Genomic DNA, 23659 nt, shown 5'->3' with positions numbered 1-23659 from the left:
TGTTTGGGTATATGTTGCTTTCTGGGCTGTGTAAATGCTCAAAGAATTGTTATGATGAACTATTCATTCCCACTCAATGCATTTAGTCAGAGGTGTTTTTGCAACTTATCTTGCCCGCTAATCTTGTTATGGTCATAAGGAAAACAATGTTTTTTGAGATTGTGAAAATGATCCATGAAAATCCATATTCTTAAGATTCAAACATTACTAAAATGTCAGTACTTGTTTACCAGGGGAAGACGAAAGACTCAAGTGCATTCCAGAATGGAGAACGTAATAGAGGTTAATTCATTCTTCATGTCAAGATAATACTTTTTAATTATAAAACAAACTAATTACCCTGTGTGGTGGTAGTTGTAACTTTACCATTTTGTAGGCTGAGGCAGGAGGATTACAAGTTAGAAGCCAGCCTGAGCTACATAGGGAACAATATGATCTGGTTTACTTCTTCTCAGTTAAACAAACTTCACCAAAATATTGTACCAATCACCTTTGTGAACTGGGTATCATCTGCCTCCTTTTCCCACCTTCATGAGTGCCTGACATTTCTCTGTTTTTTTCATGCCCTCCTCTATGAAAGTTAATTTCTTGTATCTTCAACTCCTTTATTTTTCTGTTTTCTTACCCTTTAGCCAAAATTCAGGGTTACCTTTTGACACAATTTGATTTCTTTTGCTCTGATAAACACCCTGATCAAAAGTAACTCAAGGACAAAAAGGTTTACTTGGCTCACACTTTCAACTCACAAGCCATCATTGAGAGCAGTCAGAAAAGCAATTCCAGGCAGGAACTAGGAGGCAGGAACTGTGGAGGAGTGATGCTATTGGCTTACTTACTGACTTATGCTGAGCTGTCTTTTTTATTCAGCCCAGGTCAAGCTGATAAGGATAGTGCCATTCAGAATGGGGTGGGCTCTTCCACATGAATTATTTATCAAGATAATCTTTCACAGACATGGCTACAGGATAATCTGATGGAGGCAACTACTTGATTGAGGTTTCCCTTTCCTATTGACTGTAGGTTACATCAAGTTAACAATAAAAGTTAACCAGGACACAATCCCCATCCAAAATAATCTGTTGTGTCTACTTTTTTTTATATTTAGTCTCTTTACTCCTATTCTCAACTAAAGATCACTCATTCTATATCCCATTCATTTTTCAACAATTTACAAACTGTCTTCTCTAATTTTCTATGGATACAGTTTATCAATGACCTTTTTTATTTCTAAATTTGATGGGATTCAGTTTTAATTGTTTTTACTTTATGGTGTTGTGTGTCTCTTAAAAAGATATCAAAATATATGCACCCCAGATAGGGCATCAGTGACAAAGAGAAGAAACTATTTCACCCAAGGTTAGTTTAGAAAGGGCATCAATGACAAAGAGAAGAAACCAATTCACCCAAGGTTAGTTTAGAAAACTAATGGATTTACTTGATTTACTGAAAGGTGCACAGAGAACTTATAGATGGCTAACCCTCAGAAGAAAAATGTCTTCCCAAGTGACCCAACCATCATTAACCACTTACATATCTTAAAGAAGAGAATAGCATTATGTACCTAGTGAGGCCTCTGTCCCCTCAGGATGGGCTTGTTAGTGGGCTCCTTGTGGGGAAATCATAGCTGCTCTGATTTCAAAACAGCAATGGCTATTCAGGAGTGTTCAGAAACTAGGCTTTTCATTCATCACATCCTTCTGGTTCTCAGACTTCAGTTTTTGTCTCTTTAATGAACTATCATTTCCACACACTCCATAGTTTCCATTTCTTTCTAGATTGTATCATTTGGCTCATTTTTGTTGAGCAACATCTTTTTAAATGTTATCAATGATTATTGACATATTTAAATCCCCAAATTAGTTTCCACATAGATCTTTGTCCTCAGTTACAGACATCAATTCTAGCAGCCAACTGGACATTGCCATCTGATTGCTATATGGAACTTCGAACTCAAGAGATTCAAAATAAATTGATTTTTACCTCAGACATATTCATGTATGTTTGGTCTTGATGGGCAGTCCCACAATCTACTTATGTAGATACCATGACGTTCAAAACTTTTCTATATTTCAAAAATCTACTTGTCAACAATTGCTTTGTATAAATATATTTTGTGTCACAAATATTTCCAGAATAGTTTCCTCCTTTAACTCCTCACTATCAGAAAAAGTAGTCACATTGTCTTAATCCTATATACAGTCATAACAATATAATCAGATGCAATTGTGGCTGTAATTAGGCTCCTGCTTAAATCCTTTGGTGTCTCATTGACATATGCAGGATGGAGTGCATGCCCTTCTGTCACATTTTCTCCCATCTCTTCCTAACACTTTGTTCGTCAGAACCTGACCAAAGGCAATCTCTCATGCACTGTGATGTTTACCACATGTCTCTCTTCCTTCATGCTTCCTCCTCCTTCTGGAAACCATACCACTTCCAGAACCCATTTCTTCTTCTCCCCATATGACTCCTACTTAAAACTGGATCACATTATTCACAAAGCCTTTTCAGCTGTTTTTCCCTTGTTGCCTTCCTTCTCTACAGAGAGTTAAAATCATGCTGTAGTTTGACAAGTTCCCTGTCAACATTCTCACTCATCTCATCATCATTAACTTTACAGGTTTGTGCATTAGTTTTTTCAGTTGACTTTGAGTTCAATGGGAGCAAAAATGATCTATATTGGCACCTGTGTGACCCCGGTAGTTATCATGGTGGTTGACAGCCGTTGTTTTCAACACAGAGATCATGAATAGATGTGAGCATCTTATCTTTTAACTAGAATTCTTAGTCACCGTGTTCTAAGTAGAAAGTACCAGATGCACCATGGCTCAGAACATACTGTTTATTCCATATTTCTGATTTTCACCTCGTTTTAGTTATATTGAAGTCAAAGAACATTTTAAAAAACACATCCTGAAAACTAACAGTGCACTGAACACATATTTGTTAAATTAAGGATTTCGATGTTAATTTCTGTTCCAACTATTTTCTCCATTACTATAGTACAATGTTAAAACTAACTTTTTAAAGTATTTAATTGTGTTTATACATTCCTGTTCATTTACCCTGAAAAGTTTAATAACATTACAATATTATTGCACATAGGAAAAATATAACAAATATGATCACATCTGTTGGGAAATTAGCCATGAGCTAGACATGGTTTAATGATAGCAATTACATTCTTGTTTTCCATTTAGTATTTGTTTATGTTCTCCTAAGTCTGCAACAAGCTTTAAAAAATTAACTTAAATAATTGACTTCAATAAGTAAAGAGGCACTAAGGTGTGTACTAGTAAGAAATAAGAGGGGGGAAGGTAATTGTGATTTCATTACAACGCATACATGTCTAAAATATTTATAAAACAAGAATATCTTTAAATATGCATTTTAATAAAGTTTGTTTTATCTGAACTTCTCATTAAATTCATGTAGTGCAATTAAGGGAACATGTTTTTATATTCCTGATAGTGCTGAACACCTTGAAATAAGAAATGAACTTCCTTTCTCTTGTTAAACCAGGCAGTGCTTACATCATGCTGCACTGTTCAAGAAGGTGGTCTGACCTCTACCCTACTTTCCTAGGTCTGGATATCTACATCATGAGATGATTTTTTTCTTTTACTTTTGAGAATATAATACAATTACATCATTTTCCCTTCCCTTTCCTCTCTCCAAACCCTCCCATATACACTTCCTTGCTCTCTTTCAAGGTCATGACCTCTTTTTTCATCAACTGTTATTACATGTATATATATGTATGTATGTATATTCCTAAATACAAACTGCTCAGTACCGTGGCATGCCATTCTCTATGCTGTGAATATGTGTTGCTCTGATTGATTGATAAATAAAATGCTGATTGGCCAGTAGCCAGGCAGGAAGTATAGGTGGGATAAGCAGATGAGGAGAATTCTGGCAAGAGGAAGGCTGACCCAGGAGATGCCAGCCTGCCATCCAGGGAGTAACATGTAATGGCACACAGGTAAAGCCACGGAACATGTGGCGACATATAGATTAACAAAAATGGGCTCAGTTTAAGTGTAAGAGCTAGTCAGTAGGAAGCCTGAACTAATGGCTGAGCAGTTTTAATTAATACAAACCTCTGTGTGTTTACTTGGGGGACACCAGTAGGAGAGATTTGTCCAGACTGCCAGCCGGCTAGGACACAGGAAATCTTCCAGCTACATTCTGTGTAATGTTACTTGTATGCATGTTTTTAGGGCTGACCATTTGGTATTAGATAACCACTTGGTATGTCCTTCCCTGGAGAAGATTATTTCTCCTGCTTCAGCATCATGAGACTTCAACTATGTTAGTAGGTGTGGCTGGTAGAGGGTGTTTGTTTGGTTGGTTGGTTTTGGTTTTTGGTTTTTTTCAAGACAGGGTTTCTCTGTATTGCTTTGGTGCCTGTCCTGGATCTCTCTCTGTAGATCGTACTGGCCTCAAACTCACAGAGATCCACCTGGCTCTGCCTCCCGAATGCTGGGATTAAAGGCGTGCACCACCACCGCCCGGCTGGTAGAGGCTTTTTTTACTTTCAACTCTATATATCCACAAAGATTTTATGTGAACATCTGAGAACCTTGGAAGTCTTTGGGATACAGTTTCTTGCCACATTTACTCTTCTGGGTCCTTTACCATCTATCCCAACTACATATTTTAAAAATAACAACTTTATTAGTGTAAAGTTGTTTTATTTATTTGTATACTACAAAATCACATTTTCAGAGTAGTGCGGTTTTGTGTGTTCAGACACTGTATAATTGTTACAACTGAGCACAAAGCGAGCCCTGGACACACAATGCCCTGGCTGTCTTCCCAGACAGTCTCTCCTCTTGTGTTCCTGGACGGCCTCCTCCTAGATTCCATTTCCATCTGTTTCCTGACTCTTTGTGCCTTTTCTCATCAAGCTCTTGCCTTTGCCTTGGAAACTTGGCTCCGATTTCTTACATCTGCCTTGTGATGGTCTCCTCAACACGTTGTCCTAGCGTTGTTCACCAGCTTTCTTCTTTTGGAAGACTCTCTTGCAATGTTTAGTCTTTAACAATCTATCCATGAGCCTAGTGCACCTCAGCCACCTCAGTCAGAGGAGTGTTTCAGACATTTTCTTACATTTTTCTTCTTCTTACTCAATTTTAACAAAGCTGTAGCAAATTGGATAAGTTCAGAATCTTTCTTGAGAATGAGAGAGAGAATTTAAGAGTTTACCCTCAAGAAAATGGTAATTTCTATAATTTCTTTCTGTCTTTCTTTCTCTCTCCCTCCATCCCTCCCTCTTTCTCTGTTTCCCTCCCTCCCTCCTTTCCTTCCTTCTTTCTTTCTTTCTTTCTTTCTTTCTTTCTTTCTTTCTTTCTTTCTTTCTTTCTTTCTCTTTCCCCACATCCCTTTCTTTCTGTTAAGCCTGGCATATGAAGATGTGAGATCATCCCAGTGAGGCCATATAGCCCAGAAAGGTACACCATTGTCTTTGACTTCTGACTAGCTCTCCCTTCCATGATCAAGTCTAGGCAGAAGACCCTGACTAGGTCTCCCCCATATCCAGATAGCAAGCCCTAACACAACAACACAACAGTCATTCCCCCAAAGATTCAGATAGTGAGTCTCAACATGGGTACCCAAACACTCAAATTGAAGAGATGACAGCAGAGTTTTGTGGTTGTCACTCTAGTGGCTATAGCCTAATTAGCATCATAAAGGCAGCTACAGAGGTTCTGATTCTTCTGAAGGGAACACAGAAGACCTGTCCAGGATGTTCAGGTGTTCTTCATGACCCATGTCCTTCCTGGGACTTTAAATGCCTAAAGGTTACCATGAAGAAAACATGTCATTAGTCACGGTCTGAGGGTTATTTATCCCATCACCTGTCTGGCTTGCTGCTACTTTTGACCTTGTGCTCTAACTAGTGCTTTGAGCCATCACCCCTGCACTGGCCTTTGGGCCATGCCTTGCACACACAATAGAATCCTCAGGGAAGCCTTAAGCTCCCCTTCCTGGGGGTAAGCTATATGGATGGTCTGAGGATCTCATGTTTCAGTTGCTTCTCCAATGTTGTTAAGGCCTTCCTGAGCCAGTACTCAAGTTTTAAAACAGCTTGACAAATGAGGAAAAAGACACTAAATCCAGCTCCTAGGTTTTGCCCCAGCTTTGAGGCTTACGGGCAAAAAGATGGGTTAGAGGTTGCACAATGGAATGGGGCCTCCACATAGGGGTGATGTGTCCCTGTCCTGGCCTTGAAATTCTAAAGTTTGGAAAGTAAAGAGCCCACAATTTTAGCTTTCTCTGGATCCAACAAGATATATGGTCACTTCTGTTTCTAGAAGAGATCTAGAAAGCTCTTTAAAAGTTGATAATTTGTATGAAAAAAATTAAACTAATTACTAGAAAATCTTGGTACCATTCCATTTCTTTAAACAAGTCCACCTCTCCATTTTACTTTTCTTTTGCCCAGTATGAATGGTTCTAGTGTGCTCACTCAACTGCAGGACGCTCTACCCATGGTTCCACCTCCTGGCTCCTGCTTTAGCTGTAGAAAAGGCTATGAATTTGGCCTGAGAAAATTTCAGGAAGCAAGTGACTTCCTCCAATTTACTGAAGGCAAACTTTTACCCTTCTTAGAATTCATCTCTAAGATGTGAGACATGGGAGAATAGAGGGAAGGTACGAGAGAGAAGAAAAGAGCAAGAGGAAGTGAGAAATGGGTGGGCGGAGGATGAGGAGGGGAAGGGAGAGGAAGACAGACTCAGCACTATTTACAGGTGTTGTCTCCTGCCCAGAAAGAAGACATTTCCCTTCCATCTTGTTCCTTAAGGGCCTCATATAAACCCCTTCCACTGACCACCTGGTAAAGATTTGAATCTGCTTTTTCTTTGCTGGGTTAAGTAGTAGACTATTGACTCATCGATGTTTATACTTGGTTCACATTTTGGAAAAATTTGATGAAGTATTTGGTGAAATTAAATGTAGTAAAATGACAAAGTTTTCCAAAATTTGTGGTTTTAACGTTTATAGACATTCCCAGGTGAATATGTGAGAACTTTCTCCAACTAAAACTAAAGGAAACTCTGAAATGGGTGTGTAAGTACTTCATTACTTAAAAACAATGCTTACAATTACCTTCCTCTTTTGAGTTTTATTTTTCTAGTGTAATTTAGCTAGTGTTTCAGCAATTATGATCTTCAGCCTGTTATATGAGGTGTACAAGAGCCAGCTTGCTCATGCCAGCCAGTCATCAACCTCACGTTACTCATACTCAACGCTGCATACCCATTGTATAGTAGAAAAAGGGAATTATAATTTTTGACAAGTGCTGTGTGCATATCCTGGTGAAACAACATTAAAATTAGGAAAATGTTTGGAAAAATAAGAAAAAGAATGAAAAATTAGAAAGCATATGAAAAATGAAATCTAATAATATGTAGTCTTTTTGGCCAGTTTACTTTGAAGATAGTTCCGCTTGGTTAATGTGAAACAGATGTTAAAGATAACTAATGAGACAAATAGAATCTTGCCCAATGTTTTATTATAACGACTCCCAAATGTAGAAAAGTTGAATTATATTTCAGTGGATACTCATGTACTCTCACCTAGAACTAAGTACAACATTAAAAACAAAATCTCCCATGGGATTCCAGTCAGTTGCTAAGTCCAGGGTCACTACATTATTCTATCACTTTTTATATTTTGGTGATAATATTACCTTGACAGTTTGTTAAACAGTTTCTCATTCAGTAGGTTTAGGGAAAGGCAAGGTCCTTGAATTTGCTTATTAGAAACCATGTATATTAATGGCTGATGGCTCAAAAGAGAGAGAGAACATGAAAGCAGGGCTAGGGTGCTGTCTTGTAAGGCTGGGCCTGCCAGTGTACCCTTCTTTTTTGGTTGCCATTCTCCTGAGGGACAGACGTGTACTTCTTGAGACAAGGAAAGTAGAGCACAGTTCAAGCTGGATGGGGTTGTTAGTTGGTGAACAGAAAGTTCAGGGAAGTCTCGGGTGGTGGTTTCAACGAGTTTTAGGCTAGTTTTGTAGTCTAGAATGATTATATGGATTTGCTATGTGCATAATCGCGAGGAAAACTTTGCTATGACATGGTTGTGTATAAAGTGGGCATGTTAGATCAAGGAGTGTGTGTAGTTGTGATCACACTGATTTCAGCATTAATTTTCCCACACAAGATCAAGAAAGCAACATGTGTTACTAGTGTTCCTAATATGCACATAAGAGGAAAACTAGGCTGCTTAAGAGAGGGATTAATCTTTGGGAGTCATGGGATCTAAACTAAACTATCCTAATTTAATTGAAAATGAAAAACTCTTCTAGTCATCTAGATATTTGAATACAACCAGTTTCCCCAAGTTTTCCTGCAGGCTTTGCATGGGGCATAAATGCTAAGCAGCCTAACTTGCTGCTCATTGCACTGTGGCTGTTGGTTGAGAATACTGACCTTAAAAGCAAGTTTTCTTTGAATTGTTGTGACTTACTTGACTGTATAGATACATGACAGTTACTCTATCCATTGTCCTATTGATGGAGACACTTATTTCCAGGCTTCAGATATTATGAGTAAAGTGCTAAAATCATTCTTTTGTGAGTATTTCTCTAGCCCAGTGGTTCTCAACCTTCCTAATGCTGTGACCCTTTAAAACAGTTCCTCACCTTGTGGTGGCCTGCAACCATAAAATTATTTCATTTATACTTCATAACTGTAATTTCACTAGTGTTATGAATGGTAATGTGAATATCTGATATGCAGGATATCTGATATTCAACCCCCAAAGGGGTCATGACACACAAATTGATCACAGCTGCCATAGATAGACATTCATTTTCCTTGAGTAAACGTTTAAGAGCTGAATTGCTGTGTCAAAAATTAAGCAAAGCTGTGAGCTTACAGTTTATAAGAAATTAGCAGAGTGTTTTTCCAATGTGCTCCTATTGTTTTATACACCCTTAGGCAACATATGGAAGTTAGAACTGTTTATACATTCTCCTCAGGATTGGCTGAGGTCATTTTTAGTCATGTTAGCCTTCCTGGAGACACTCAAGGATACTTCTTTGTGACTTGATGAGGTGTTTTTCTGATGCAAAATGTCATTGAGACATTTTTCATGTGCTAATTGTTTATTTTTATCTCTTCCTTGTTAAATGCCCTTTGGAACATTTTATTCACTTTTATTATTTTTTTTTATCTTTTAGTTGTTTCATTGTAAAAGGTTGTGTTGTTTATTTGCAAATATTCCCTTCTAGTCTGTCATGTAGTCTTTTTGTAGTCCTTTAATGACATATATGTTTAGTTATCATGAAGTTTGACTGATCTGGTCCCCAACATGTCTATATATCTCATTGTTTATAACCTTCTAACTCACTGTATGTCTTACTTCATTTTCTTAGACTTAGATTCATGTTTTAGCCCAGAGTTTAAAGTACAATTTATTATGCAGAGAAACCAAGACAGAAGGATCGTGGTGCAGCTGGTCTCACCACATCCACAACCAGGAAAGAAGATGGGTGGATCCATGCATGCCTGTGTTCATCCAGCTTTATCTTCTGCAGTTTTACAGTCCAGGATCCCATGTCCAAGGAACGGCTATTCCTAGGTTTAAGCTGAGTAACTGAGCATCCCCATGTCAGTTAAGACAACCAAGAGTCTTATCCATAGACATGCTTAGAGTTATATCGCCTAGATGATACTGTATCCTCTCAAGCTGGTAATTCACACTCACTATCACATCCTCAGATCTCTGTGTTCCCTCCTTCCCATCTACAAGCTATACATGATGTGCTCCTACAAATGCTTATATATCCCAATGCTAAGGTTACTTCCTAAACCCAATTATATTTTTCCTACCCTCTGCTTTCCCAAAGTCAGAAAATACATCTCCTTATTACTGTTCTAAGATATTAAACAACATTTTTAGCTCTCATTCTGACATGTCCCTTGACCCCAAGTAAATTTATTGTGTACTAAATATCATTTTAACTTCAGAATCTTTTGATTTCATCTTGATAACAAAACTAGCACTATGTGGACAAGACAGAAAAAAACTATGACCTAAGACTGCCCTCATTTAGACTTGTTTAATTCAGATCTGTGGTGAGGCAGGGTGGGGCAGGCCATAGACAGCAATTATTTACAAAGGAAGGAATATTTTGTCATCCTAATTGATCATCTGTCTGCTCTGTATCAACAGTATTGCCTCATTTGTTTATTTTCTAAATCTAGTTTGCTTAGATCTGGACCTTCACAAAAGCAGAAGAAATGGAGACCATTGGCTTCAATTAAGACAGCTACAAAAACACACTTTTGAAACTTTCAAGAAAATAATGATTTTTATAGCTATCTCAAGACAAATTCTCTGTGCTTTGATATAAAATAGTGACTATTGTATACATGGTTTATTGCCTAGTAAAACGGTCAGGGAAGCAACATTTTCAAAAAAAACTACAATTCCATGACACAAGACAGAAGCATTATGCGTGTCATCTCAGAAAACAAAGAGGAGCCTTTTAAATTATTGCAAGCAATAATAATTCCAAGGTAGAAATTGTTTTAAATTTTCTGATGATATGATAACATTCTTGCCTATGTTCTTCACACAAAGATCTGTATATTGTTAGAAAAATCAATCATGCCAAGTCAGCTTTTGGCAATGTTACAAAAAAGATGAAACAAAAGAAAACTAGAAGAGCTGAGTTAAGTGTAATTAAAACCTCTACATGCAAAGAAGGGCTCTAGAGGCAGCTCTGGGGGTAAAAATGTAAGTAGTGATTTTTAAAATCTGAGTTATACAAGAAATGGTGGGTTTTTTTTTTTTTTAGTTTCCTCAGAGGCAAGAGTCGCTAATGTTCCTAAGTAAGGAGATTTAATTTCCCCAGTCCTAGACTGGTACAATGGAACAAAAGGCCTTGGGAGCATTGTAACAGAGATTTCCACAAAAGAAGAACCCTTAAGCAGACACAGCCTAATATAAAAGATGAACTTGAAAACACTAAATACAAAAGAGAAGCAAAATAACAGTTGACTGTTTGGGGAAGAAAAAAATGCTGAAAATTCACTATCTAAGGTTCTGGGGGCTTATTTTAAACACCCACGTGACATGAGAAATTGAAAGCTGGAAGACGAGCACCCAAAGTGTGCTTAAGTTGGTAACACGCTGGGGCACCAGCAGAAACTAGAGTAAAGCTTTTGTAAACTATGTCTTGTCCTGAACTTCAAAACTTCAGAGGCAACATGCACAACTCAGTCCCCTGTTTTTGTCCCTCAGTTTCTATGTTAACACATAGAGTGATGAAACATCACACAGAGATAAAAAAAACTCATAGCTCACTGTCATATATGATGTTGCCTATGGAGCTGGTGACATTGTGGGTTCACAGCAAGCTGATTGGCTTGCGCAAAATACCTAACTTCAGGTTTTTTTCATCTCTAAAATGAAAATTATGTATCTACCTTATAGGTTTGAAGAGTTAAATGTGTTATTGTATGGAAAATGCTAACAACCACAACACAACCATGCTTGGAAAACAGGAGACACTAAGAAAAAGCAGGTGAAAGGCTGACCTCATCATCATTAATCATTCATGGTATCTTGCCTATTTTACAGTGATGTCTCTAGTACTACAAATGTGCTTGGATACTTTTATCTGGTTTGAAATGAAATCCTGGCAAACCTGGAGATGATGGATCTCACACTATGTGACTTCACATGACTGGATTATTTGTTGAGAAGCAGCAGAACTGAAAGGTCTGAGGAAATGAAGCTAACTAATTAAAATATGTCTCTTTGATTTTTATTTCAAGCTGTTAATAATTTCAGTATAAGTCATTTGCTTTACCACTGTAGGTTGATATTACTGTGTACATATGTTAATAATACAGAATCCAGAAAATATTGTATAGAGATAAAGACAAAGATGTAGATATGCATGTATGTGTATATTATAGAGTCTTTGTATGTATTCTAAGATACATGTATGCTTGAGTGAAGTGATAATAAATTTTATATTAGACAGGATTATGAGGGCCATGGGAGGTGAACTAGTTTTATGCCAATTTAACACAAGCTAGAGTCATTTAAGTAGAGGGACTCTTAATTGAGAAAATACCTCCATAAGATCGGCCTGTAGACAAATCTGTAGTGCATTCCTGATTAATGATTGATGTGGGATGGCCATGCTTTGGTAGGTGATCCTAGGTACTGTAAAAAATCAGGGTAACAAGCCATGAGGAACAATCCAGTAAACAGCACCCCTCCATGGTCTCTGCATCACTTTCTGTCTCCAGGCTCCAGTCTTGAGTTCCTGCCCTGACTTAAATGGATGATGTACCACCTGCTCTAAGCTGAAATAAACCATTTCTTCCCCTCACTGCTTTTGGTCATGATGTTTTATCACAGGAATAGCAACCTAACTAAGACACGCGCCCCATCACTCCCTACTTCTGCCTTTGCATTCCACACAAGTGAATACCAACCACAAATCCATGCCTGGCAATTAGGAAAGGCATGTTAGGATAACAAGCTGTCTCACAAGGTTCCTTTCAGAATCTCTGGACTCCACAGCTCTAAACCATCACACTCTCTAACTTGCGCCCGTTCTGCATCATTTCTTCCAGGAGTTTTCATGTTTCTTGTTTTCTTAGCAAATCCCTCCACAAGGATGGCAGTCGGGAAGGAAAGAATGGAAGGAATGGTGGAAGTAACGAAAGTGGGACTCACCTCATCTCCTGATGAACCCCCCAATGAATTTCATCTTTGTCCTTGAGCAATGGAGTTGGTATCTCTCCCCTCATGTGTTTGTGACAACTATTTAACGTGCATAGGTAAACTATTAGTCTGCATTGGCTTTATAGCAGTAATTCTTGCTTCATGCTATAACTATATTTACTTGCTTTTCAGATTATTAAGGACTGAGTGCTAGCCAAGTACAATGTCTTGCAAATATTAGGGATTTTGCTCATTCAATTATTTAGTCATTCAGCAAACATTCGTTGTGCATCCTGCATACACACTGTCCTTGGCTTAGGTATATGTTAATAAATGATCAAGACTTTTACTTGACCTTTTCAGCTGAACCTTGTCACAGGCATGTAGGATCTGGGCAGAGCTCCAGATATTTGGTTTATTTCTTCTCCAATATGCTAGATGGTTCTTGGGAAGAAAATCACATTCTCAGGGAAATTCAAAACGACAGGCTCATAATGAAGAAGTGAACACCAAAGGTCATGGCTTTCACCTTCCCTTCAGGTCTAGTGAGAAGTGAATGTCAAGGCAGTCAGCACCTGCCACTGCTAATAACAGACCCCCCCCCTCCTTATGACTCTGACAGTATAGGACACACTACCAAGGAATCTGACCTAGAAAGGCAAGAATGTGGTTTTGTAATGGTCAAAAAGTGTTAAGATACATGTCTTGTTTTTCTAACCTGAATCAGTTCATACCAAGATAGCATAAATATGTCTCAGGAAGAGAATAATTACATAAGTGAGAAAATTACAACCAAGAATAGTTAAGTGCCTTGGAATTCATATATCTCCAAGCCAGGATGCATGATTCCCAGGGTCATACTCTTTCCTAAATTTTAAGTCAGGCATTACAAGGAGCTTGTTGCTAAAACTAACTCCTAATTCTTGTCTGGTTTGAGAGTCACAGGAGAAAGCAGAGAGGGAACGAACTTCACACAACACAAGCACTTGGGCTGGTGAGGACTAAATTGACTGTGTTCTCTCAAGGACACCAGAGGACTTCTGTTTCTAAAATAGAGGCTGCAATACTTACCATACGAGAAGCATTTTCGTGTTACTTGGTCATGGGACTAATACATCCCCTCCATGAGCTGGCCCACATAAATTCCATATATCCTACCTACAGTAGACTCTATTTGCACAATCAACATGTGTACACTAGTGTAGGATGGTGAGAAATAAGTTTAATGAGTCTGTATGACATGGGTTGCTATTTTGCAAGGCCTTCAGACACAAATTTTAAGAAACCTAAGAAATATTTTAGAATTTCTTTTTTTAAAAATTTTATTTTATTTTATTTTACAATACAATTCAGTTCTACATATCAGCCACGGATTCCTTTGTTCTCCCCCCTCTCTGCCCCCTCCCCTTCCCCCCAGCCTACCCCCTATTTCCACCTCCTCCAGGGCAAAGCCTCCCCCGCGGACTGAGATCAACCTGGTAGACTCAGTCCAGGCAGGTCCAGTCCCCTCCTCCCAGGCCGAGCCAAGCGACCCTGTGTAAGCCCCAGGTTTCAAACAGCCAACTCATGCACTGAGCACAGGACCCGATCCCACTGCCTGGATGCCTCCCATACAGATCAAGCCAGTCGACTATCTCACCCATTCAGAGGGCCTGATCCCGTTGGGGGCCCCTCAGCCATTGGTTCATAGTTCATGTGTTTCCATTTATTTGGCTATTTGTCCCTGTGCTTTATCCAACCTTGATCTCAACAATTCTTGCTCCTCTTTCTCGCTAATTGGACTCCGGGAGCTCCACCCGGGGCCTACCTGTGGATCTCTGCATCCAGTTCCCTCAGTCATTGGATGGGGTTTCTAGCACGACAATTAGGGTGTTTAGCCATCCCATCACCAGAGTAGGTCAGTTCGGGCTTTCTCTCGACCATTGCCAGCAGTCTATTGTGGGGGTATCTTTGTGGATTTCTGTGGGCCTCTCTAGCACTTTGCTTCTTCCTATTCTCATGTGGTCTTCATTTACCATGGTCTCCTATTCTTTGTTCTCCCTCTCTGTTGTTGATCCAGCTGGGATCTCCCGCTCCCCCTCGACCCTCTTCCTTCATTACCCCCACTCATGTCCAGGCTGTTCATGTAGATCTCATCCATTTCTCCGTCATTGGGTGATCCTCGTGTCTTTCTTGGGGTCCTGTTTTCCAGGTAGCCTGCCTGGTGATGTGAGTAGCAGTCCAGTCATCCTTGTTCCACATCTAGTATCCTCCTATGAGTGAGTACATACCATGTTTGTCTTTCTGAGTCTGGGATACCTCACTCAGGATGATTTTTTCTAGATCCATCCATTTGCCTGCAAACCTCATGATGTCATTGTTTTTCTCTGCTGAGTAGTATTCCATTGTGTATATGTACCACATTTTATTTATCAATTCTTCAGTTGAAGGGCATCTAGGTTGTTTCCAGGTTCTGGCTATTACAAATAATGCTGATATGAACATAGCTGAGCAAGTGCTCTTGTGGTATGATTGGGCATTCCTTGGGTATATGCCCAAGAGTGGTATAGCTGGATCTTGGGGGAGATTGATTCCCAATTTTCTAAGAAAGCGCATATTGATTTCCAAAGTGGTTGTACAAGCTTGCATTCCCACCAGCAGTGGAGGAGAGTTCCCCAAGCTCCACATCCTCTCCAGCATAAGGTGTCTTCAGTGTTTTTGATCTTAGCCATTCTGACAGGTGTAAGGTGGCATCTCAGAGTCGTTTTGATTTGCATTTCCCTGATAATTAGGGATGTTGAGCAATTCCTTAAATGTCTTTCAGCCATTTGAGTTTCCTCTGTTGAGAATTCTGTTTAGTTCTATAGCCCATTTCTTAATTGGACTGTTGGGCATTTTGATGTCTAATTTCTTGAGTTCCTTATATATTCTGGATATCAGTCCTCTGTCAGAGGTGGGGTTGGTGAAGACCTTTTCCCATTCTGTAGGCTGTCGCTTTGCCTTGTTGACCGTATTCTTTGCTCTACAAAAGCTTCTCAGTTTCAAGAGGTCCCATTGACTGATTGTTTCTCTCAGTGTCTGTGCTACTGGTGTTATATTTAGGAAGTGATCTCCTATGCCAGTGCGTTCAAGACTACTTCCTACTTTCTCTTCTAGCAGGTTCAGAGTAGCTGGATTTATGTTGAGGTCCTTGATCCACTTGAACTTAAGTTTTGTGCACGGTGATAGATATGGATCTATTTGCAGCCTTCTACATGTTGATATCCAGTTATGCCAGCACCGTTTGTTGAAGAGGAACTATATGACAAGAACTTTAAGTCCCTGAAAAAAGAAATTGAAGAAGATGTCAGAAAATGGAAAGATCTCCCATGCTCATGGATAGGCAGGACTAACATAGTAAAAATGGCAATTTTACCAAAAGCAATCTACAAATTCAATGTAGTCCCCATCAAAATACCAACACAATTCTTCACAGACCTGGAAAGAATAATATTCAATTTCATATGGAAAAACAAAAACCCAGGATAGCCAAAAGAATCCTGTACAATAAAACAACCTCTAGAGGCATCACAATCCCTGACTTCAAGCTCTACTATAGAGCTACAGTAATAAAAACAGCTTGGTATTGGCATAAAAACCGACATGTGGACCAATGGAATTGAATAGAAGACCCTGACATTAATCTGCACACCTATGAACATATAATTTTTGACAAAGAAGCCAAAAGTGTACAATGAAAAAAAATTAGAATTTCTTTTATCTTATTTGTGAAAAATAATTTTCTGAAGTAGCTGAGATAATCATAAAATGATTTTTCATTGAAAAAATTGTAATGTGATCATTGTAAGTTTTTCTGCCCTTTTTTTGTTTTTGTGTGTGTATGTGTATTTCTTGTGGACATAGACACATGAACGTATGACATGAACACATGACATGGACATGTGAATGTCCTCAGAAGTGCTGTATATCTGGGATAGTATCTGTGTTTTGATTACTCAAGTATTATATTCTATTCTACAGTTCGTGACCTCATAAACACTGAAAAAATTTTATATGAGCTTTTATCCCCCTGAACATGAGACAGAGTGGAAGGCTTTGTGGATGAGGAAGTACAGAGATAATGGAGCCATGGAGGAATTGATTTCTTGCTAGGGCCACACATGTAGCTAGAGAGACTCAAGGCAAAGAGGATGTCTAGGCAATTTGAGGTGAGTTCCAAGAAGGTAGATGAAGAAGCTGGGTTTAAGCTAAGGAAGCCAGGGCTTTCTTTCATCTGATGCCTGGAGGAGCTTCCCTGAGTGGTGTAGGCAAGTCTTAAAAGAAAAAACTTCCTTTATTACCTGGTACCTAAGGCTACATGGACTGGGCACTTGGACTGAATTTCTAAACTGTCCATTTCTTATAGGTTATCAAATCTGTCTACTCATAATTGTTCATAGTAGTTTATTGAAAGAATAATTTTTGGAGAAATGTTTTGTTAGTGTTTAGAGAAAACTGATAATTCTACACTACTAGAGCGCAACAGTGGGACTATTGGAATGAATTATTATTAAATCCCTATCTGTATGCTTGTCTATCCATTGTCTGCTCATCTGTAGGGTATATTAGGCATTCCTTAACCACTGAGAAATTTAGATTAAAAAATCTTAGAAACTTTTGAAAAGTTGCAATTATTTTCACAATTATAGGATAACGGTGTAAAATTCTAGATCAAACATTTAAGTATCAGTGGAAATTTCATTTTTAAACAAAAGACTCAAACAATTCTTATAATCAGAATGTTCTAGAAAGCTATACTATAAAAAATAGCAGTTCTCATTAACTCACAGTTCTCAACTGTATCAGAATTAAAAATTTTTAATTAAAATATGTCAAACTCACTCTGAAAAACTCACAACTTTGAAAAATAAACTGGTTTATAAAAGTAATTTAAAAAAACAGCCAATATCAGGGAACATAAGCAGTGACTTAACAAGTTACAGTCATTCAGAGTTTATTCACTTCATCCTTGCCACACTTCTTGTTTTCCTCTCTGTGATGGCTAACCTTGATTGTCACTCTGACTAATTTGGAATCCATTAAAATCCAAGCTGCTGAGCACATCTGGGAGGGATTCTTTGTGATGGGATCACTTGAGTGGGAAGAGCAATCCTAAATCTGGGTTATTCGAGATCAGAAGACCCACCAAACTCTGGGCCACAGCCTTTGCTTTTTGCCTGCCTATCCTCAGTCATCTGGCAAGTTCATCTACCCTGCTGATGAGGCATCCCTCTGCTGGCATTTTAACCTGCATCTTTAGTATTCCAGTGTAGACTGAGGACCCGCTGAGACAGCCAGCCTTGCTGACTGAACAGCTACCAGATTCTTGGCCTTTCTGCTAGGAGACAGCCATTGTTAGACTAGGCAGACCACAGCCTGTAATCTATTCTAATAAATCTTCATGTATAGGTAGGTGTTCACAGTGGCAATTTTTTGTGGAGCCTGTTTGGTATTCCTGGCCAAAGGACGCCTCATGAAGGAGAGGACAGACGTGAGTCAAGTGAGATGGAAGGGTTGTGGTAAAGATGCTAGAGAACTTTAGTGTTTTAGGGTCTCCATGAAACAAGTGAAAAACAACTGTGTACACTGTTGTCAGAAAAAGTGACAGCTGCTAGGACCACTGATGGACAAATACCAGAAGAGAAAATATTATACAGCCATGGGGCCTGCAGGGCATAGTCTAAGGCAGATGAATTTTGAGTTTGCTGCCTTGCAAAGCAGCCCTGATACCTTAAATGTTACCCTATTGCAAACTATATTATTTGCTGCATCTGGGTTACAACTGTTCTGCTGCAACTGAAACGCTCACTCTTGAACAGTGACATGGCTACAGAACCTAATCAGACCACAAGCTAGAGTGTCCACACAAGGGATATTTGAGACTGCAATCACAAACCCACACCACATACACTTGAACACTAACTGGATCATGTACAAGGAAGTCTCTTGGCAGATAAGACTTTCTCAGAACAATCTTAGAAACTTGCATAAACATTATAGAGCCATGGATTGTGCCAGTGTTCACTGATTTTTATCCCTGAGAGGAGAAAATGGCAAAATATCATATGTGAGTGGACTATTGCTTCTGCCTCTCAGCAAGAATGAGAGATATAAGTAGTTTCCCAAAAGCTCTGCATTGTAGAATATTTGTTTACACTGTAAAGATGTATCTTTACCAAGGCACCTTGTGATTCATTTCCCAAAGAGCTGAATGGTCAAGGCAGGAAGAGGTTAGGTGGGACTTCCTTGGACAGAGAGGGCTCTGGGAAGAAGAAAGGCAGAGTTGCCAGCCAGACATAGAGGAAGAAGGATGGGCAGTATGGAAATGAGGTAACAAGTCATTCAGCAGAATGTAGATTTAAAAATATGGGTTAATTAAGTTATAAGAACTAGTTAGGAGCAAGCCTAAGCTAAGGACAAACTTTCATAATTAATAGTAAGACTCTAGGTCATTATTTGTGGGCTGGCAGTCCAAAGGAAGTTCAACAAGAAAGCTTGCTACAGTTCTGTACCAAATGTCACAGTCTCTCTTCTTTCTCTGTGTGTTTAGTATGCAGTTGTTAATGCATACTATCTTTTGTATTGAAGGCAAGTGTGCTGGGTAGTTTTTTTTTTTTAATCAAATTGATACAAACTACAGTCTGTTGTGGGATATTTTAATTGATCACACTGTGACACTCCCCTGAGACTGCCAATAAAGTTTACCTTGAATCAAAGGGTAGAGCTAGCTACTAACTGACTAAATTAACAGTAGAGGTTTTGGAGGACCCGGGACATATAGAAAAACGCAGGAAGTAGTGGGGAGAGGCTTAGAGAGATGCTCAGCCCTTTTGGATTGAGGATGGAGAGAAAGAGAAGGTCACTGTTTGCTTCTCCAACACTTCTCTGATCTATCAGGTTCTTACCTCTATACTTGACTCCTGAGATTTTATTGATAAAGAATAATTAGAAAATGCTTCAACAGTCATTTAGAAAGACAGAACTTTAACTGAGAAAACACCTTCATCAGTTTGCCCTGAAAACCATTTTCTTGATTTATTGTTGATGTGGGAGGGTCCAGCACATTAGTGGGTGATGCCACCCCTGCCTGGGCAAAGGAGCCTGGGTATAAGAAAGGTAGATGAACATGAGCACTGGAAGCAAGCCAGCAAACAGCATTGTTCCATGGTCTCTGCTTCAGGTTTTGCCTCCAGGATTTGACTTGAGTTCTTGCTTTGGTTTCCCTCAATTATGGACTATGAGCTGTAAGGTGAAATAAACCCTTTCTTTCCCAAGTTGCTTTCAGTCATTGTCTTTATTACAGCAATAGGAAGCAAACGAAACAAAAGTTGTTGCCTGGATTGTGGAGTATTACTCTGGCAGAACTAACCATGTTATTTTTAGGAAGGTTGTGAAAGTGTTTGAAACTTTGAGCTGGCAAAGCCATTGAGTGTTCAAAGCTTAGGGGGCTGTCCTATGGGATCTTGGAAGACCAGAGTGTTGAGAGAAATGAAGATGGCGGAGGTCTGGCTTGAGAAGTTTCAGGGGGAAGCAGAGACTCTATTAAGACAGTTTATGTGGCATTTTGAATTAAGAATATGTGATTTCTGGTCCTATTGGGTTGAAGAATCAGCTGTGGTTAACAAGAGATGATCACCAGTGAAGTAAAACCTTTGCTTTGCTGAGACGATAGAGGCTGGTAAGCTGGGGCTGAAAAAATAGTTCTAATTAATGAGAGATCAGCATCATGGAGGTGAAACATTCTAGGAAGTGTTCCCTCAAGATTTCCACGTAGAAGCTGTGGTCTGGAGGGAACAAAGGTTTCACATCAAACTGGCCGCAGAACTTGGCAAATAACATGTTAAAGTCTTTCACATGGAACTAGTTTTGAAGGCATGAAGGAGTCATGGGGAGTAGCTGAGACTTGGCACTATATGGCCAGGTTGGAGTCTCCATGAAGCGAGGCCATGAGAGGCTATTGGTGAAGGTGCAGCCTCAGCTACAGTGGAAAACCCAGGACTGATGGAGGGGACCCTGGAGACAAGATGAAGTTTGGTACCACCCAGCAGGGTTCTTGAGGCCCCGGAGAAGCCACCGGTGAAGGTGCAGCCTTAGCTACAGTGGAGATGCCCGACTATTGGAGAAGCTAGGACTGTGGGAATGACTACCCAGGACAGTGGCATATGTGAAGTGGAGCTGGGCTGACTTTATAAAGCAACCCGTGTGTGCTATGAAGGACAGGGTTGAGGAGGTGGAGCTCAACCCTGTGAAGACCAGAGGATAATGAGTGAGTTCCAGACATTGGACCCTGATCTATTTATAGATTTTGGTGTTGCTTTGATTTTATTGTAAGTGTGCCCTGGTTCCTCCCTCTTAAAATAAGAAGTATGTACTGTGGGTCACGCTAGCCCTGAAAGGTATAAAAAAGGTGGTTGAATATGAGGCTAGTAATAAATAGCATTCCTCCATGGTATTCCATTCCTGCATCCAGATTCCTGCTTAGCTTGGTTTCCTTCAGTGACAGACTATAAGCTATAGTCTATAAAATACAAATATAGTTTATAAAATTATAAAATAAACCCCTTCCTCCCCAAGTTGCTTTTGGTCATGGTGTTTATTATAGATCTGGAAAGCAACTAGGGCAGTGAGATGCCTGGAGGAGCAGAGAAGACTTGGTGACTTGTAAACCATGGGTGCCAATGCATTTCAGACCATAACTACAGTTGTCCACATGATGGGTGCAAATCTCAGAGCTGTGCCTAAATCAGGAGACACTGTGATCACTCCTCTATTTTTCAACCGGTCAACTATATGAACTGCTCACAAAAACAGTAAATACTGTTATTTAAAAGTAGTGTTTTTAAAAGTTGTCAGTCATTCATAATTAAGCATTCATTACTTAACTTCTATATGTAAAACTACATCCCTTGCTACTCCACAGTCTATGGTACTGAAAGATAAGATTGCCTCTGCGCTGTGTATACCAAACTGAAAAACTAGAAGAAAGAAAATGGAGACATGGCTGGAAGCGTGCTTGTTCTTTCTAGCTAAATGAAAGACAAATGAACTGTAGTCTCACATCTGCTTCACTCAAGATGGTGTCATCATGTCATATCATTCAGACAAATGCGGTTCCCTGGCAACAGACTTTCTTTTAAGGAAAACAACCTAATGAAGGTTGTGCTAAAACCATCTTTGGGAAACTAGGAAAATAATATTTACTAAGTCTTTAATGTATAAAATATTGAGTGTGTTTTTGCTTGTTTTATTTTGTAAAGCTTGTACAGAACTTACTAAAAAAAAGACTCCATTTTGTTGTTGTCATTTTGAGAGGTAAGTTGACTGTGCACATTTGAGTAGACATCCTTCTGATTCTCAGAAGTAGGTCATCACAAGACAATCTGCTGTTGCCTAGAAATAACCCCAGGGTGCAATCTTTTACCATCAACCCCCCACTCATCAAACCCAAATGAGAGCAAGTAACTCAAGATCAGACTGTTTCTCCCTCAAATGCCCCTCTCCTGTCTTCTGTGTAAATATATCTTGGGCTAGATTTCGGTTGCATGATGGAATCATAATCCCCATTGAGGAACAAATGCTTCCTTTGCATATATGGTAGCCTGGCTCTTTTGTGGTTGATACTTGAAATATAGACAGTTGATTATTGTTATTTTATATCGTTGTAGTATTTAGTACTATAAAAGTAATATGTTTATTTATGATACACTTTGATTAAGTATTAGCAAATACAAATATTCACACTCTGGAAGTGTTCATATTTCATAACCGTCTTTTTTCACAGCACGAATCCATGTTGTATGCCATCCAGGAAGAAAACAGAAACATTAAGATTGGTTTAGTGCATTTAAAAGGGAGGTTTCTAGCCACCCACCCGAGAGTCCACCTGTGAACTGGCAGCCAACATACTGGCCTTCAGCTAACCTTTAATGACCTTTCCTTGCTGTGAATGAGATAGCCATGGATCCTTTCTAAAAGACAGCTTCTGCTTCTGCTACATTTTTGACAACGTCAATCACAACTCCCGAGTAACAAACACAGAGACTTCCAGCCTCACTTTGAGTTTAAGTCCTCAACACAGTTTCCATTTTCTCTGAGCATGGAAATGTAATTTAAGGCTCCTTGAATGTGTGTCTCCAGGGTTGCAGACCTAATTAGCCTCAAAGAAATGCGATTTTCCTTTTCCTCAGCCAGGCTTATTTTATTCTTCCTTGACAATGCTAATAGTCCTAATTAAGAAAATATGCTGGGCTTGAAAACAAAATTTCAGCCTTTGTAATAAAAGCTAATATGTTATTCTCCCCATATCTACAAGCAATAAAGTCTATTCTGTGATGGTTGCCAATAAACAAACATGTTGACAAAGTTAGATTTTTGCATTAGCGTACATTGTTTACCAAACAATATATTCTATCTATAAAAAATGAGAAACTCAGAGAAGTATAAATAAGAAGTGAACTACATTCGTTATCCTATTTTTTTTCCAAAAATCACTAGTCTTAATATAGTATACATAACATTTTTGCCTATACAAATGTGTATAACAAAACCTTAAAGTCATATAGTCATCTCTGTTGTGGTCAAAAAGAATTATAGTAGTAAAAGTATCTCCATGTATGTATGTGTGCATGTGTGTGCACACACCTATGTATGGCATGTTTGTGTGAGTGTGTGACAGGTGCATACTACAACACTTGTAGAGGTCATAGGACAACCCTGTATAGTAGAAATCCTTGACTTCTTTGTTTGGTTGGTTGGTTTTTGGTTTGAGTGTTTTTTGTTTGTTTGTTTGTTTGTTTGTGTTTCTGATGTATACCAAAGTTATCCTGCTCAGGGACTTCTGGGAATCACCTCGTCTGTCTGTCATCTATGCAGAAGGGCTATCACATCACACTTTTCCATGGGTTCTGTGGATCTGAACTTAGGTCTGTTGAGTCCT

This window comes from Peromyscus eremicus, chromosome 7 (assembly GCF_949786415.1).
Source record: "Peromyscus eremicus chromosome 7, PerEre_H2_v1, whole genome shotgun sequence".
Lineage (NCBI taxonomy): Eukaryota > Metazoa > Chordata > Mammalia > Rodentia > Cricetidae > Peromyscus > Peromyscus eremicus.
Note: the sequence above shows the minus strand (reverse complement) of the source record.